General features: G+C 36.8%; 1 protein-coding gene across 1 annotated transcript in view; it reads right to left on the reverse strand.

Moving 5' to 3' along the window:
- The window catches only part of LOC107593412 (rap1 GTPase-activating protein 1-like), a 71,627-nt gene that overhangs the window by 40,625 nt on the left and 12,199 nt on the right, over positions 1 to 18,803 (reverse strand). The window lies entirely within an intron of this gene.

An 18,803-nucleotide genomic window follows, 5' to 3' on the forward strand; every position in this document is an offset into this window, starting at 1 on the left:
CACACACACACATTTACACCAGTCATTTTTCTAAAAAGGGTCACAGGCAGGGAAAACAATGCAAAATGCAAATTCTTTTTGGCCTGTCAGTCAATGATTAATTGCCTTAATTTTTACCTTGGTACTTTCTGTATAATTAAATCACATTAAATTAATGTTACTTTTCAGCCGAAAATAAAAAAATACAAAAAACTTTTTAAAGGGAGGAAAATGCTTCCTGTATCCCAGAATTCATCTTTCACAAGTCAATGTACTGTATAATATAATATAATATAATATAATATAATATAATATAATATAATATAATATAGACAGGCAACCCTACAGCCAACAAGAGCTGCAGGAGTCAGATTTGACTGATCTCAGGTCGAGAATAAGAAGAGATGACTGACAAGACCATGCTGGAGTATTTGCTGCTCAACAGATCCTGAAATCATTGACAAATATCTGATCTTGTAAGATGTGCTCCCTTTAGGCTAGAGTGCGTGTGATCGAGAAATCGAAAGTGAAAGTGAACAGCGCGAATGCTCATTCAAAAGAGATTTAAATACTCTGCATAGTGAGAGCAGCTCCCTGATGCAGCAAAATTATATACAATATTAGAATGTTTAAAGAAGTGGACAAGAAAATCACGGGAGCGAAACATGTTGTGGGAGCAGTGGTCAGAGATTCAGTGGGAGCAAGATTTAGAAAACAGGCAAATCCCGGACATTTTGGGCGATTAAGAAATCCCGGCCGGACGCATTTTTTTAGGTCCAAAAAGAGGACATGTCCGGGGAAAAGAGGTCGTATGGTCACCCTAATTTGTTACTTGATGTCCAATACCAGTTGACAACCACTGCTCTAAATGGTCAAAGGCCATGGGGTCACAGCAGAGGAAGATTTAGCATTGTGATAGCCAGAGTAATGACAATTGTATCACTCCCCACTTGGCCGTACGGCAGCACTTCTGAGCAGGCTTTGCATTTAGATTAGCAGGTGTCTCCATCTATGCAAGTCTCCATGGAGTTGAAGAGGTGATGTGCAATATGCGGGGGCTGGTATAGTCAAATTTTTTTCAGACTCCTATTGTTTGACATGAGGCCATGATTAGATTTCCCATTATACTCTAGTTGAGGAGAAACAGATTGTATTACATTGCAGGCTAAATACGGTTCAAGGCAATGTAAGTGATCTAAAGAATGACCCTGGATGCTCCATAATAAGACAACTGGTGAATTTATTCTTTCCTAAATGTTTTCATAAAAATGTATCCTGACAGACTCTTTGGCAGTAACTCCAACGAGATAACTGTGATTGCTGCAACACATATCCTCCTTAGTAATTTAGGAAATGGATATGGATATAATATAAAATAATGAGTACAATTACAGGAAACTGTATGCTAACACACTAACAAAACACATGTTGCACTTGCATAAAAAATTACTTAAAAGATTAAGGGGGGATTTGAATAAGAATACCTGGTACAGAACCACTAAGGTATTTTATGCAAATAAGCTAATAAGAGCAAATGTGCACATAAAATTAGCACTGAATTTGCACAGTGCAATTCAAAATCTTTGTGGTCAATAAAATGTGTTAAAATAAAATTAAATAAAATTAAAAATTAAATAAAAAAATTGAATTAAATGTGCCAAGCAACTAGTGTTTCTAATAGCTTTTCTCCATTTAAATAGACTTCTTTTTCTATTTTAACACAGTGTTTCAGTGCATTTAGCATCTGGTAAAAAGGTGGTGCGACTCTTGGCTGATTTTGCCCCTCAGGACATGTTTGGTGCTTATATTGCTTTTGGCAAAAAGACTTGTCTTAAGATCCATATCTGGGAAAATCCCTCTTACTGACATCAAGGAGGGGTTGGAATAGTGTTATTAAAGTTGAGAACGATTTCAAATGTGCACCGCTGATATCTTTGTAGTTTGTAAGAGAAGGTCAAAAGGAGACCTGTGATGAATCTCTCAAGCAAAGAGTCAACTTTACAGTTTGTACTTCTCAATATCTCACATGTCAGTTTCAGTGATGCCTATTACGGCTTGTTGTGGGAAATAAACCCAGAGTCTGAGCTCTACAGCAGCTGCCCCATTGTTTGCATATTCTATCCCCTCCAACAATGCCTTCCATCAAAACCAGACAGCTACTTTAAAGGTAAATTAGATTTTTAAGACATGGCCATTTGGCTTTTTAACATTCATAATAATGCATTACCACAAACCATCATTTTAGTCTTGTTTTAAATTACCCTCCAGATTGCCCTATAACCCACATATGGATGATCAAGTGAACTTTTGCCTTTAACTGATCCAGAGAGGTCTTGTGGCGTAGATTTCTGCGTTGGATAATGAATGTGATGTAATGTGGGAGTGATCGGCAGTGCTGGAACACAGACCTTAAATGAACCCCAGCTCAGCTCCAAAACAAATGATAAAAGAAAACCTCGATAAATGACCCACATCCTCAAAAAGCTCTGCTGTTTCATATGGTTTTGTGCTGATATCCTTAATTAGACCATCCTCCATTAACGGAACATCCTTTAAATTAACTTCAAGGAAAGGATCATGGAAGTGCATATCCCACTTTAGCTATACAAATGGATTATTATAGGCTCAGAATGTGGTGGTGAATTACTGTAATATAGCGGTAACTTACTGTACTGTTAAACTGACACATAGATATGGTTGGTTTATTACAGTACGGCATGATTAGAATTCCTATGTACTAATTCTCTTCCCACACAGGCAAGAAATTCCCACTGGACTGCTGAGGGAACACTCTGCATTCACAACTGGGATCATTATTTCACTCCCTACAGCTGAGCAGCTCAAAAACCAATTCCATGCACCAAACAGACAAAATCCTCACTGAAGTCTGCAGGCATCACAGTTCTGTGAAACTACACTACTGGAGTACAGCCATGAAATTATGCATTACATATAAATCATTATTTCATGCTCAAACACAAAATTCAAAAGTCTTGATAAACATTACATTATGGAGAAGCAATTAATATTGTATTAGTGCCAAAGATTCAATTATGACTTTTCTTTTTGATGCAGTTCAGTATAAGAAAGTTTACTTCATTAAAATAATGCTAGATTTTCCAGAAAAACATTTAAACATTTCTGTCAAAAACACACTAGTCATGATTTTTAAAGAATAAGGATGCACAAAATATATTAGTATTATATTGGTTATTGACCAACAGTAGAGGTTTCCTAATTGATCAGTATCCATAATTGATAAATATGGATATAAGTTTCCATTATTAACGGTCACTTAAAGTTAATCTTTATAAACAAGAATTTAAAAATGTTAAATATATCTTTCGGAAATCTCAAAATGAACATCTATTTTTTTATACTGTACATCAAATTGTTGATGCATAAATTAATTTATTCAATTAAAATACAAACCATGAAAATGAAATTGGTTTTTAATAATTATTTTAATTAAGAATCATCATTTTATATAATTAAGTTTATGGTATGACCACAAATTTTAATAGTGGTGCATCACTATTACACAAGAGCATCATTAAGTTAAGTTGACATTAATGAAAAAAACTCCAAGACAAATTCATAATACACATCTCTCAATCTCTAATTTGTATTTTATTAAACATATTAATTATTAAACATATGAATTGTCGATTTGACGAAGACACAAAATCTTTTTCCTCTCGGCTGCTAATATCTAAAGACTCAAATGAAACCCCTCTCTGTCTCAAACCCACCCTTCCCCTGCTTTCCTCTTGAGTGAAGTTCGATTGAGAGTAAATCAGATATTTAAAGTCTGCTAATGAGAGGTGTGCAGTTCCATGTGAAATTACGTAAACCATTCACTCCTGGGGTTCTGCCACGCTGCAGTGTTTCATTAGCATCTTACCTCTGTCTTCAGCAAGTCTGGGTAACCACAGCAGATGCAGGATGAAATGCACAAACAAGGAGGAGGAACTATAATGAATTATGAACTACGGTCTCAAATGTGATGCTGGAGAAAAGTATAAAGCACTAAAAGCTCACAAGTCAATTCCTGAGCACTGAAGCTCGGAGCACAACTAAAGAGGTTGGTAGGTCACCCATTAGGAAGTTAATTGTAAACGATGAGCTGTGAACGAATGTCACATACTGCTTGCAGACTCACTCAGAGCTGTATTTAATCTCCCAGCATCCCTCTATATGTGTTAATGAAGACCCTGGCAATCTGCTCCTATCTAAAAGCATATTCTACATGTCACCGTTCATGCACCGCACACCTGCCAGATGCTCTGACCATCCCTCCAATCTCACGCTGCATGCCAGACACATCAAACCTCTTACAACTGTCCCACTTCATATTCCTATACACATATACAGTGCAATTACTCACTGTGTGCAGACGGACATAAGATCTCCTCTCTCATCTGGCAGCGGTGAGCTTCTCAAGTCAGTCGCACCCCTGCTAGAAGCATTGATCCTCCCACTATCACTTCATTTGTTGTCTGTATCGCTCTCTTGCTCTTACTCAGCTGCTCTTTTCCTCTCTCTTCTTTCTTTATGTGTCTCTCACCCTCCCCGTTCTCGCTCTTACGCGCCCGTCCCGTCCCGTCCCCTCCCCCGCTCACTCAAACACTGAGGGCTGTCCATCTGAGCTGTCTGATGGGGCTGTAATTTGCATTCATCGTGCTTTGCCTTAATTAAACACACACCTCCCCATCACAGACTGTTGCTCAGGCAACCAATTCACTAACATATTATGACCCATATCCCTTTAGAAACTGTAATCCTACCTTAACATGCTTTTTTAAAACAAAATTGTCTTTGTCTTTGTCTGCTCCTGACATCCACTCTTGAGCCTCCAGGGGGTTTCATATATTCAAGAGTTTGTTTCTCTTAAGTTAAGGATCTATTAAAAGCACTTAATGTAGGAAGTAGATTAGATGAACGAATGGGAAACCATGGAAACAGAGGTAATTTTCTTATGAATGCATTATGGGGAATTTCATTTAGGAAGTATTATCTTGACAGAGCATCCCGGCTTGTCAAATCAGAGGGGTGACATGGTCCGCAGATGAAACAATTAAAGCAATGGTTCAGCCAAAAATGAAAATTCTGAATCATTTATTCATTTCAAACCCATATGACTTTCTTTCTTCCATGCAACACAAAAAAATATTTTTAATAATGTACATTTGTATAATGTAATGTGTGACTTTGAGTCTATATATAGGCTATACACATTTAAGGTTGGAATAATTGAGATTTTCTTTTTAAAGAAGACGTATGCTCACCAAGGCTGCTTTCAAAAAACAATACAATAAAAACAGTAATATAAAGAACATATTTCTATTTTAATATATTTTAAAATGCAATTTACACCTATGATGGCAAAGCTGAATTTTCAGCGATCTTCAGTCTTTAATCTTCAAGGCCACATGATATCCTTCAGATATCAATCAAATATGCTGATTTGGTACTCAGAATATTATACATATATTGCATTAAATTGATATCATAAATTATATATATTGCCTTAGGTATAAATCTTAGAAGTTGTCCAAATGATTCATGTGCTATATTCCGATTATGAGCTGGATAAACTGATCCACTGAAAGGATTCACCTCAAAAGGATGATTTGTCTCCAAAAAACATATTTGACAAAACAAAACAAAAGCAAAGCAAAGCAAAACAAAGCAAAACAATGATTTATTCACAAACACACGAACCCACTAAAGAGCGCTTGGAAGACTTGGAATAGCACAAGACACTTGAAACACTTTTATGATACTTTTTCATGATTATTATTATTATTATTATTATTTATTTATTTATTTATTTTTATTTTTTGACAGCCCAAACCCTTATTGAGCTTCATTATATTTATTATATTATACTATATATTTATTATATTTTCATTATATTTAGAGTTTTTTAAAAAATATTAATGTTCCACAGAAAACAGAAATTCATACAGGTTTAGAACAACATGAGGCTGAATACCTTTTTTTTGTGTGAATTGTTTCTTTAAGACGGTCCTACAAACACGTCAATTATCTGAGTCAAATAAGCTCATGCTTAACAAACAGACAGCACCTCACTGCATCAGATGTCTGCAAACACAACACATGTGTACCATATGACAGCAAAATACTGCTGTCCACAGCATAACTCAAAGAGATAATGCAGGATTAGAAGGAAATCTCCCACCCCTCTGAGAGACAGTGAGCATAATCTGCTGGCCTTGGAAAGCTGAAAAAACACGACTCATGTACAACTTCTCATTCAGAGAATAAAGAAGATCACGTTAAACTGGAAGATCTGTTATTAGAATATGAATAAGATGTTGAAGATGGCAGCTAAAAAGACAACACATAGTATAAATCATCAATCATCAACAAGTTATATGTATGTTATTTCATTGTAAGTAATATAATTTCAGAGATTGAATTAGTATATGTATTTAATTATTTAAAATTGTATTATAAAATATTCAACATTGCACTCTATAACCTCCTAGAAAGAAGATTTTCAGAATAAAAATGGACAGGATGTAAATGATATTCCTTACCAAATGTAATTTTCTGTCAGAATATCGTTCTTTGGGACATGCCACCTCTTATATTTTAATAAAGTCCAATGCTTTCTATGGGAGGGCATTAGGAGACCTCATCCAACTGTGCTGTGTATTTCACAAAGAATTAAAAAAAATAAAAAATAAAAGTCTGCATTTATTGCATTGGTTAGGTTTTTTTCTCCTAATGCACACCCAGGTTAAATGTGTCATCCCGCTCTGAGTGTTGTCTTTCAGACTGCCCAGAAGCTGTCATGCAATTATCTTATCTCTAATTCTTCCTTATAACTTAAACCTCTTCTAATGGTGGCTGTTGAGCCTTGCAGGTGTTCAATATCTCCATCTGTCCTCCGAGAGAGAACAGCACAAAGAAATTATCTTGAAACAGAGATCAGTCAGTAAGTCTAGACAACAGCCTCAGAGAAAAAGTTGTTTTTCTCCCATAAAATAGATCCTGCTCATGTCTCAGTATCTGTCTTTAGGGAAACAAAGACAAAACCACAAACGCAAAATGACTCAGACTAAAGACATATTTGGCACATTAAAACTAAATCACATAAACCACAAGATCTCAAATGGATACTTGGATTTAGTGTAGGTGAGCTTTTAGGTGCTTTTGAATGTGGCAAAATCTGACAGCAGCATTACTAATACATTGTGCCGTTCTGACTAGTAAAGGCTTACTAAAGACTCTTCCTCCTGAAGTGCATGCCTGCATACTCCAAGAATATGAATCTATTCAAGTGATAATCCAAAATGCCTTAGAATATATGAATAATAATGTGACAACCCAAACTTAAGCACAGGGGAGGAGGAAAATCTCGAAGGAGTTCACTCTGTTCCTCTCTTTCTCTTATTTGACATACAAAGCCAGAGTGAGAAAATTTCAGGAAAGTAATTTGTGCTGCAATGTCACTATGCCATACAATCATTAATTACAGTCTTGATTTTTATGCTTTGCAAACTTGAAGATGCGACACCAAGGGAATGTTACTTATGATTCTGACATAGATTTTGTCCAAACTTCACAAACTACTTGTAATACTCTTTGAAGCATTAGTTATAACGGATTGAAAAATAACAAATAAATCAGGTTTGCACACTGTGTCCTCATTTTCCAGCCTGAACAACAAAACAAAACCAAACTAAACTAAACTAAACAAAAGCCCTGAACAATAAAACAAAACCAAAACTAAAGCTCTGAACCAATGAAATTTGTTGGATTTACAAGAGCTACTTGTAATAATCATATGTATAAGTTATAATGGATTGAACATTAAAAACTAATCAGTTTTGCACAGTGTCTTCATTTTCCAGTCAAAGTCTGTTAATACTGAACTGTTTAAACTGAACTGTCACAGACTTAAAGCTTCAATTAACAAAACAGAAACAAAACTAAAGCCCTGAACAACAAACCAAACCAAAACAAAAGCAAGAAGGAAACAAATCAATAAACAAAACAAAAATAAAGCCCAGAACAAATATTATGTCACATCAGCCACAGAACTCATCTGCATATATTTTAAGACAAATTCATGCAGCATAACCTCAGCAGACCCCCTGCTCTTTGTCACCGCCCCCTCCCCAGTTCCCTTATGCATTTGTGAGGAAAACATTACTCAGATTAGCACTAGCTACATTGGAGCCAAACTGAGTCATGTTCAAAACATTTACACAACAGGATCACAACTGCTGCCACTGATCTCATCTCCTGTGTGGGTGGTTAGCTTTAAATAAAACATCCCCACAGAGGCAACGCATCTCACCTCTATACAATTTGCATGATCTGGCTGTTGGATAAGTCCGATGAAGGGTTTTCATTTTTAGCCATAATATAAACTGTGATCTAGTAATGTGTGGTGGTAGAGGGGCCAGATGACAAGTGCATAACATGACGAAGTGACATGTTTTCATCCTCTCAAGGGCAGAATGATGTAACTCATGAAGGCCTGATGCTGTGTGACCAGGAAACAACCTCTAGAAACACACAGGATTTGAAGGTCCCATTGACATGGAAACGCCTTTTGGGAAGACGACACCTATTTATACTGGACTTTACCCGCCTAAAGAGCAGGTGCACCCAGACTATGCACTTCATTATCTATATACATTGATTTTCCTTCAACAAAGTGGCTAGTACATATAAACCTATGCAACATGGAGACATCGATCACATCTATCAATTCCAATCTACTGAAGAACTTCCACAGCAAGACAAGCTTAGGATTTACGATAAAGAAATAAAAAGGCAGTATGTCCTTTGCCTATTCTATCTGATCTCCTGTACTGCTTCAGGATAATTCACACAAATGAGGAGAGACGGGATTTACTCAAGTGGTTTTGCTTCAGGACCATGAAATATAGACATCAAGTGGAAAACACAGTAGAAAAACAGTATACACACACACCCACATATATATATATATACACTTATGTTCACCAAGGCTAAATTTGTTTGATTAAAAAAACAGTAATATTTCGCCACAAACGATGTTCATTCTCGCTGCACGTGAAACCGCATTTAAATGTAGTCTGACTCATAATTTATTTTACTTTGATTAGTTTTGTTCATGTTTTTTGAGAATGAGGGCATTTCACACAATCTATCCATGGTATGTGTTGAATTTTTCTAGTTCCACCACATGACAGATGAATTTGCTCCAAAATATCCATACGGTTATGCATATCCTAACTGCGCATAATTATATTGCACTGTTTGGCTTCTATTCTGCATTGTTTTCCATGATGAACCACCTGTTGAGACTGATAGCCACTGGGTTAAACCATTCACATAATTACTAAACAGACCACTGTCACTACTGAGCAGTCATTAATATCTTTGTTTTTTCAAAAAGAGAATGTGAACTCCAAAGCATGCACCATGACTCAGTGCTTCTCTCAGCCGGGGAGAGAGAGAGCGAATGAGGTGTCTGATGAACCCACGAACTCAAACCACCATTTACAGCAATTAAAGTCTCTCCTCTCGCTGGCTCAGCGGATGAGAACCCAAATGACCCGCCCCATAAGAACACAGATGGGGAACAGAACAGCTATACATCACCTGTCCCCAGCTGGCCCTGCTAAAAACTCAAGCAGCAGCATCTGAGATTAACTCCTAATTCCTTCTTGTTGACAACAACTATTTAAAAATATATTATGCAATTTTAAATTATGAATTCTGCAAACATCTCTTTTGATGCAAACTGTCTGGATAAATCTACTCTAAGAGGGCCTATTCAAAAGAAAACTAGAAAAAGTACAAACCTATCAGGTTACTGCAGATGGTTCCTGCAACAGCAGAAATTTAAAGAAAGGCCCCAGAGGATGACAGTAAGAAGGGCGTCTGAGGCGAGCACTGCTTGCTGCTCTGATATTAAGCTGGCTACTGTTGACACTGACATTCCTCAACCTGCTATAGAGATAGATAGATAGATAGATAGATAGATAGATAGATAGATAGATAGATAGATAGATAGATAGATAGATAGATAGATAGATAGATAGATAGATAATGCTATATATTACCACATTTAAGAAACCTCAGCACTCACTACAATATAATCTTTTAATCTTTTATTTATATTTTTCTAACTGATTGTTATATATTTTTCAAAAACTGTACATTTTTATTTTTAAAGAATAAATAAATAAATGTATATATGAATATATCATATATGAAAAATATATCATCAGTATGCTATATAAATGACCATATTTTTCTTAAGAAACCCCGGCACTCACTATAGAATAATCTTTTATTTATATTTTGCATGTAAAAATATAAATTTATATTTTTCTAAAAATATAATCAGTGTTTTTACTTTTTACTATATATTCCAGAAAAAAAATGATCCCAAAAACCAGAAAAATATACATGTATTTTATAAAATACAAACATAATGCTAATATATGTTATCAAACATGCTTTTAAGAAAACCAGCACTCATTGTAGAATAGAGCAGCACTCACCATAGAATTTAAATTTTTGCATTTAAAAATATTAATATTTTATAAGCACTTATACCCTAAGTTATTTTAAGAATCCAGCCCTCAGTATACTGTAGAATAAACTTTCATGTATATTTTTGTTAAAAAATATATTAAACATTTTATATGTGACTGTGCATGAAAGAATATACACATGTATTTTTTGAAAAAATATAATCATAATGCTGTATATATTACTTCATTTAAAAGAAATTCTAATGAGTTTTTTTCATCTTAGTGGTCTAAACACGACCACCACAACTGGCTCTTTCTGTGGGTACAGCTAATGGCCTCCACTAGCTGCTTGCTTACTGAGTCTGTAATGGGTCAGATGAGTCTCTCCCTGCCAGAACCTCCAGAAGTGAGCTTGGACTGAGCTTTGATGCGTGGCACATCAATCTGACATGCCTCTCATCTCCCCATGTCTCTGCCATCAAAACACCCCATGGTGCCTCTGGCCCTGAAGGTATTTTGATGAAATAAACCCAAATGGGCAGCTTCGGTTTGAGGAGGGGGAACTTGTACATCACAGCATGCTCGGGTCTAATATTCTTATGAGTGCTGGTATCCACACTGATAAACTAGCTGCTTTCCCCGAGGCCCAGGCCATCATTATTTCACATAACTATTCCTCTATAGACATCTCAGTGTGAGCTGAAAAAGTAAAAAAATAATGTGGATATTGGGTTTTTATATATCTTTGTCTTCTCTGGAAATTAAGTGGTTTGTCATAAGGAAAAATAAAAAGCAGCTTCTGGGATAATATGATATCTTATCCAATGGAAGTAGAGCAAAATGCTAAAATGGGAATTAAGGCCCGTTCACACCCAAGAATGTTAAAGATAACTATAAAGATAACGATATTAGCGTCCACACCAGCGAACGATATCGTCTGTTTATTCTAAGCGCACGCGCGTCTACAGCTTTAAATTCTCGAGCTCATTACAGCAGGATGGATTCTGATTGGCTGTCAATGTTTTTTATCGTTCATCATCTGGAAAAAATCATTCTGAAAATGATTCCAACTATATTGTTTCTCTGTGCCTTTATCGTTATAGTTGTGGTGTGGACTCCGCTATTCTTTAATATTGAGAACGATTTTTAGAACTATATCTTTATTGTTATTTTTATAGTTATCGTCCTTGGTGTGAACGGGCCTTTAGAGTTATTGCCTGTATAAATGTTGAAGAAGTTTGGAGAAATGCTGACCGTGGCTCTTTACTAATGCTTCCCATAAATTAAAATGCCATAACAAAATGCTTGTGACTCAAAAGTGTGAGTCAATGAATTTTCTGCCTCAAACTGTGACAATATTGTATAATCACATTTTTTATGACCCATGGGAGTGTATTCATGCGTCGCTTGCCTATTTCTGCTTTCCATCAACCATACAAATGCACACGGTTCAGTAAATATTCCTAGGCTTTGAAAAGGTCCCTGAAGCTCACACTGTTTCTTTTACTGCGTTACTATAAAGCACCCTTGCTACAGTATAGAAAACAGCTACTATGTGACAAAAGGTGTGTGTGTGTGTGAATGAAGAATAATGACCTGTCTTCTCTTTGTTACAGATTTCTCTGACAATCTGATAACAGTCATTATACACAGATTCTCATTGTGACAGATATATGAATTAAAAATGCAGACAAGCACGTTTACAAGATCAATTAATTGCCTAACCAGAATATGTGATTAATAGAAGATACAGTAAGACTTAATCAAGGTGTATTCATCATAAAATATCTTTTTCATACACCTAAAGTTTTTAAATGTGCATATTTCTGCAAATCTTGTCCTGGAATGGAAGCGTCAGGTTGTTTTTAATACGCATTTTGTGTACCGTGTGATTTCGATGGGTTTCCATTTATAAATGTTGTCTTAGAGAATCAGGGACTAGTTTGTCACATTGCTGCTATATTTAGTCAGACAGTTGCATGTAAGAGACACACAGAAACAGTCATGGGCTGATTAATTTTGACAGCTCTCTCCTCCCTTCTCCTTGAAACTCTAGCCGATAGATTCCCATAAACACACACACAGATACAGGAGTATGAAAGTTCAAGCAAACTCACCTGTATGCGTTCTTGTGCATGTGTACCGTGAAAAACTAAACAAATATAGTCCTAAAGTAGAACAGAGCCCACTTCTTTGCTCTAAACCTATGAACAGTGGCGGCGAATAGAGTCTGGTTGAGAAAGCACATCATTGAGGCAGATATCAGAATTCTCAAACATCCCAGGAGCATCATTACAGACAAAAGAGCGGCTTGAAGAACATTCTGCTTCTCTGAGACTTCTCTGAGAAAGTTCTGTCTACTCACCCTCATGTCACTCCAAACTTGCATGATTTTGGTTCTATGGACACAAAAGGGGATTTATAGGAATGTTCAAACTGCTCTATTCCATACAAGAATGTATACAAGAACTTGGGTTATCAAATATGGTACTGCTATTTTCCCTAACAACATTGACATGAGTGACATGAAGATTAGAAAATAAACAAACTGGAGAAATCTACACCACCACTAGAGGACAGATGACTTCATGCAATCGCACCCTAAATCTAAATTAAAAATCAATAACATCAGTACTGATGCTGCTATTAAATAAAAACATTCTGTAAATGTTATATAATTTGCCATCACTAATATTAAATAAATAGCAAATCGGAATCAGAAGTAGTAGTTCCTGTTCCAAGATTTTCTTTGAGCCCCAATTTTCCAATTTGAGGAGGCGTCAGTGAAAAAACATGGTGGATGCAGTAGATGTAGAGACTACATTGGCAATAAATTTGATGAAATGAATTAAATTGTTTAAAATAAAAGTTAATGCATTTAATAAACTGCACATTCAAATTATTCAAAAAATTACAATAATATATAAATATAATGAAAACAAGTACAAATACACCTAATGCACATTTTTCATCATTCTATATAAGTAGAGTTAAAAAGAGTAGAAAAGGTATATCAGCATCTTGCTCTGACCAAAGTGATTTAAATGCACCTGATGACATGCAGTGATGCTGATGAAACAAACGTGTAAATACAAACTTCCCAGGAGGACTTGAATGTACCATAATTGTCAAAACAGGGCTAAATAAACAGCCTATGGTAAAAACAATCTGCCCATGCCTATGTACAAATCCGATTCCAAAAAAGTTGGGACACTGTACAAATTGTGAATAAAAACAGAATGCAATGTGGAAGTTTCAAATTTCAATATTTTATTCAGAATACAACATAGATCACATATCAAATGTTTAAACTGAGAAAATTTATAATTTGAAGGGGAAAATAAGTTGTTTAAATTTCATGGCATCAACACATCTCAAAAAAGTTAGGACAAGGCCATGTTTACCACTGTGTGGCATCCCCTCTTCTTTTTATAACAGTCTGCAAACGTCTGGGGACTGAGGAGACAAGTTGCTCAAGTTTAGGAATAGGAATGTTGTCCCATTCTTGTCTAATACAGGCTTCTAGTTGCTCAACTGTCTTAGGTCTTCTTTGTCGCATCTTCCTCTTTATGATGCGCCAAATGTTCTCTATGGGTGAAAGATCTGGACTGCAGGCTGGCCATTTCAGTACCCGGACACTTCTTCTACGCAGCCATGATGTTGTAATTGATGCAGTATGGTGTACAGCTGTTTGCTCTGGTGGACATCGCTCTACTCTATCGATCTCATCAAACACAAAATCTGTTTCGCGCCAGGCTGTCTGGGACAAGAGAGCATTGTGTGCCCTTAATGGCTCATTGTATTATTTTAAACCAGCCTCCGTATATCTCTGTCTCGTTTAATAACGCCAGACAGAACTCGGCTCTACATCGGTTAGACAAATGTGCTCAATTATATAAAGCGGAAAAGAACGAGATGGCAGCATACTTCCAGAGGAAAAGATCCGACTTGGTCTTAAAAGCAGAAAGTCTGAGGAAACCATGTCTCTCCTCACTGTGACACCTGCACTTTGTGATGAAAGGAGAGTAAAAAACGTTGTCACTCCGTATTGACATGACATATTTCTGCACTTTTTTCAGTGATACTTTATCAAAGCCAGGGATGTCTCTTTGATGTTAGGGAAGTAAAAAAGGGCAACAGGAAAGACACTTGATTGCTTTCAAACATCTCAGAATGTCAGCAGCCGCAGGTCATTCTGAGATTAATGAAAGCAAGTAGCTAAAGTCTACTGAGTTAATGGGAAAAATATATAGAGTAGAGATGCGTGGATCAGCTTAAACATCACCCGAATCGGCTGCTTCAAACTAATTATACACCCGCCCTCACCTATATTTTTCTCTGATTTAGATATCTGCCCCGACCAGCACCCGATTGTCACATTACAATTATTCTAATTCTTAGTTTTGCATGTTGATATGATGAATGGATGGTTCATTTCTAACAACAGATAGAGTGACAGAACTGGTCTGCGCATCACTGCACACGTCTGCAGTGAATTACGGCTCCGACATGACCACCGGAGCTGATCGCGGCCACTTTAGTCAGTGCTTGTGTTTATACCAGCCACGCTGTGGCACGTTTCAGAAGCGGCTCTCCACGCTGCTTCGCTAAAGATAGGCCATATGTGCCTAGTCTATTTTTGACAGATGCTGCATCCAAGCTGTACATAATTAGATAATTGAGGATGTATTTTATATAGTGCACTGAAACTTCCCGAACAGACGAACGTGCACACACACACACACACACACACACAAAAAAATGTATTATGTTGAGCGCGCCTGTCTGCCTGATGAAAAAGATGCATTTTAAAACACGTTCATATTATAGAGAATGTAGTTAATGTTTGCATCATTAATGATCTATCTCATCCACCTGCGACCCACCCGCAATTAATCAGAATGAATTTATTTATTACCCGACCTGCGGATTATCCGCAGCGGCCGCGGATATAACCACGATCCGTGCATCACTAATATAGAGTGTGTATTATTTCCACTACAGGAAGAGAGGTGAGTCTCTCTGGACCTTGAATGGGTTTAGCTGACCTGAGATGGGGTTAGATATAGTGTGGGACCAGCAGCCTGTAATATGAGTGCCATATTGTGTGCTAAGTGCTTCCGGATTTAGCGCTGGCCTGAAATTAGGGATGCTGTTTGTGAAGAGGACTATATGGTACCTGTATGACTTTATTCTGCAGAACACTGAAGATCTTTAAAAAAAACTTTCAATAAGGAAAGATGTTGTTTTTTTGGTCCATACAATGAAAACTGCTGCATAGACAGAAGCATATTTTCTATTCCATAGTTCAGGAACAACATAAAGGTGAATAAAGGAGCAATGCCTTTCATTTACTTCAAACTATTTTTTTAATGAAAATTTACACTATCATTCAAAATTTTGTGGTTGTTTTTTTCCTTTTTCTGTTTTAATATATTTTAAATGTAATTTCTTCCTGTGAATTTTCAGCAGAAATTACTCCAGTCACATGATCCTTCAGAAATCATTCTAATATAATGTATAAGATTTGGTGCTCAAGAAACATTTCTTTTTATTATCAATATGCTACTTTTTTCAGGATACTTTATGAATAGGAAGTTCAAGGAAGTGTTCTTACAAAGTAAAGGTATTGATTGTTTTTTTTGTTTTTAATTGCATTATTTCTCTTCTGAGAATACAGACAATAAATAGTGATGACTCATCCTGCACTACACAGATTTTTGTCCAATCACATGCTATCTACAATTATGAACTCCCTCCTCCAAACACCACATGCAACGGACTAGCTACTATAAAGTAGCAAGGTTCATGGCTCTGACAAACTAAAGGCAACTGGGTATTTTTTTAAAGAGAGTGTCACTTCAATATGTCCCAGCCAAACTCTGTTTCAATACAAAATACATCAAAACACAGGAATGAAAACTATGCTAGTCAGGCAATTTCATGCCGTCTTTAACCCAAGACCTAAAACTAATGCTGCTATATGCACATAATGACAGTGACCTAGATTGCTCATATGTACCAAAGAAAGAGAAATAGTCTGAATGTGAGAGATAGAGAAAGAATGAGCAAAACAGACAGGTAGATAAAGATGCCTTACCAAAAGAGAAAAGTGTCTTGATTCACACTCCATAAGCAGCACCATTCCTCTAATGCAGCATCATTGCAGAATATTGAAGCATTCCTGCTGGATCTGCGCAAAGATTGCTTTGTGACGATAAGCAAGGTGCCTTCATTTAGCAAACCAATCTAAATCCATTCATGCTAATGTATGCCACATCCATGAGCACAATCCACACGTAATGATCACTAAACAAACACTTGCAGCACCGCTGGCCAAAAATTTACATTCTTTTCATATTCAGATTGACCATTGGAAGACCTTCTCAAATTCAAACTCACCAGAACTTCTTCGGCCTCCTGATTCGGAAGGGAGAGCAAGGCATTGTGGATCTGTCAGACTAATTGAGATCTGTGTTCCTTACTGAAGGTCTCAGGCAGTCACTTACAAGAGGCCTACAGACGGGATTATGGCCTAATTCTGGATCACAGTGGTCAGATCCTGTCTCACTCTGACAAGCTAATGAATCTTCTTCCTTTAAGTATCTTCTTCTCAGACTCTTTCAAAAACTCAAAATAAGTATCATACCTAAATTTGCATATATTTTTGATAAATTACCACTATATATACACCATTAAAAAAGAAAAATTTTCTATAATTGTAAATTCTCTACCTTACTTTGGTATATTTGACAACTGATCATATTTTGTATCCTATTCGCACAAGTTCCAAAATTTATAAACAAACCGCAATTCCAGCAATGGACTACCTATCAAAGTCCCATCACAAAGCCACTGAAATGTGATGTTAAAGGCTGCGATCGGCATACAAAATCAGTGCCATAAATCTGAAGAAAGCCTCAAGTTGTCCTCAACTGCTCTGTGCCTTCAGAAGAAAACAGTGTGGAAGGATGGACGCGGTAGGTCTCTCTTCCTGCAGGCTATTTGCTACAGAGGCGGAGACTGATGCAGGCAGGGTGCTGAGGTTACACGTGGAGGGACGGATGCCGTCGGAGCCGGGAATCTGGTTTATCCCATGGGTTCGTTAGGACCGACCTTCAGGCTGCTGTCCATCTGTGCCTGGCATTCTGAGCAGGCCTTTACACATGGCCTGCCAGCACACACAGACACACACACACACTCTCAGTCACAGAGACAGGGGCGTGAGAGTGTCGCATGTGCGCCTCAGCCAGTTCGTCCTGCCAACACTGCAGAGCTGTCTCCCGTCGCTGTGGCAACAAGGCAGCAGGACTGCAGTGTGTCCTCTGCGCTCCGGACCATTCTCATCCCAAAACCACTGCCCGAATCAAAAACATTTAATATGTCTGTCCTCGCTCTGTATGGCTTTGTGACACTCCATGAGCAGAGTCAAACAATCCCACATCTTGACATTTAAGATTTTAGGAGTTACAACCAACAGTACACAAGTTACATTTTAAAAATGGCTCCCTATCATTTCATGAGTTGGAATTTGAATCTATCCATCTGTCTATCTGTTTTTCTCACTATCTACTGTATCTGTCTGTCTATCCGTCTATTAATTTTATCCATCTAGCTATCGATCTATCTGTCTGTCTGTTCATCTATGTCTGCCTGTCTATCCATCCTTCTATATATCTGCCTATCCGTCTATCAGTTTATTTGTCTGACTGCCTGTCTATCCATCTATCAGTCTATCCATTTGTCTGTCTGTCTGTCTGTCTATCTATCTATCTGTCTATCTGTCTGTCTTTCTATGTCTGTCCACCCACCCACCCAGCCATTAGACCATCTTTAAAATTCAATGCTTATTTCAATAATTATTCAATGCTTTTGCCAATATTTAAATCTTTCCTTGAGAAAACAATTATAAAAACAAATGAGTTATATGAATATCTTTGAAATTCAATTAATTTTAAATTAATTAAATTAATTCATTTTCATTTATTCCTTGAATTTGTATAGCAATTCTGTATCCTCTTTGATTTTTCTAACCTAATTAAAACTTAGGAACTGAATAAAAAATGTAAATCTAAATTCAATTCTGAATGGTGCACATCATGCACAACAGCTTTAAAATGGCAATAAGCTGGTATTATGAAGGAAAAAGCAGCTACAACACTAAAGGACCTTTGAATGGTTTCCTTCCAAGTCACTTACAGCAGACAGAAAATTGTCTTTCCTCTGTGTCTAGGCTGATACCCTTGAGCAAAACAGCATAAAAGCTTGTGGTTTCTGGAACGGCTGTTTCAGGCTATGGCTAAGTTACATGAA

This window comes from Sinocyclocheilus grahami, unplaced genomic scaffold, assembly GCF_001515645.1.
Source record: "Sinocyclocheilus grahami isolate Dianchi unplaced genomic scaffold, SAMN03320097.WGS_v1.1 scaffold170.1, whole genome shotgun sequence".
Classification (NCBI taxonomy): domain Eukaryota; kingdom Metazoa; phylum Chordata; class Actinopteri; order Cypriniformes; family Cyprinidae; genus Sinocyclocheilus; species Sinocyclocheilus grahami.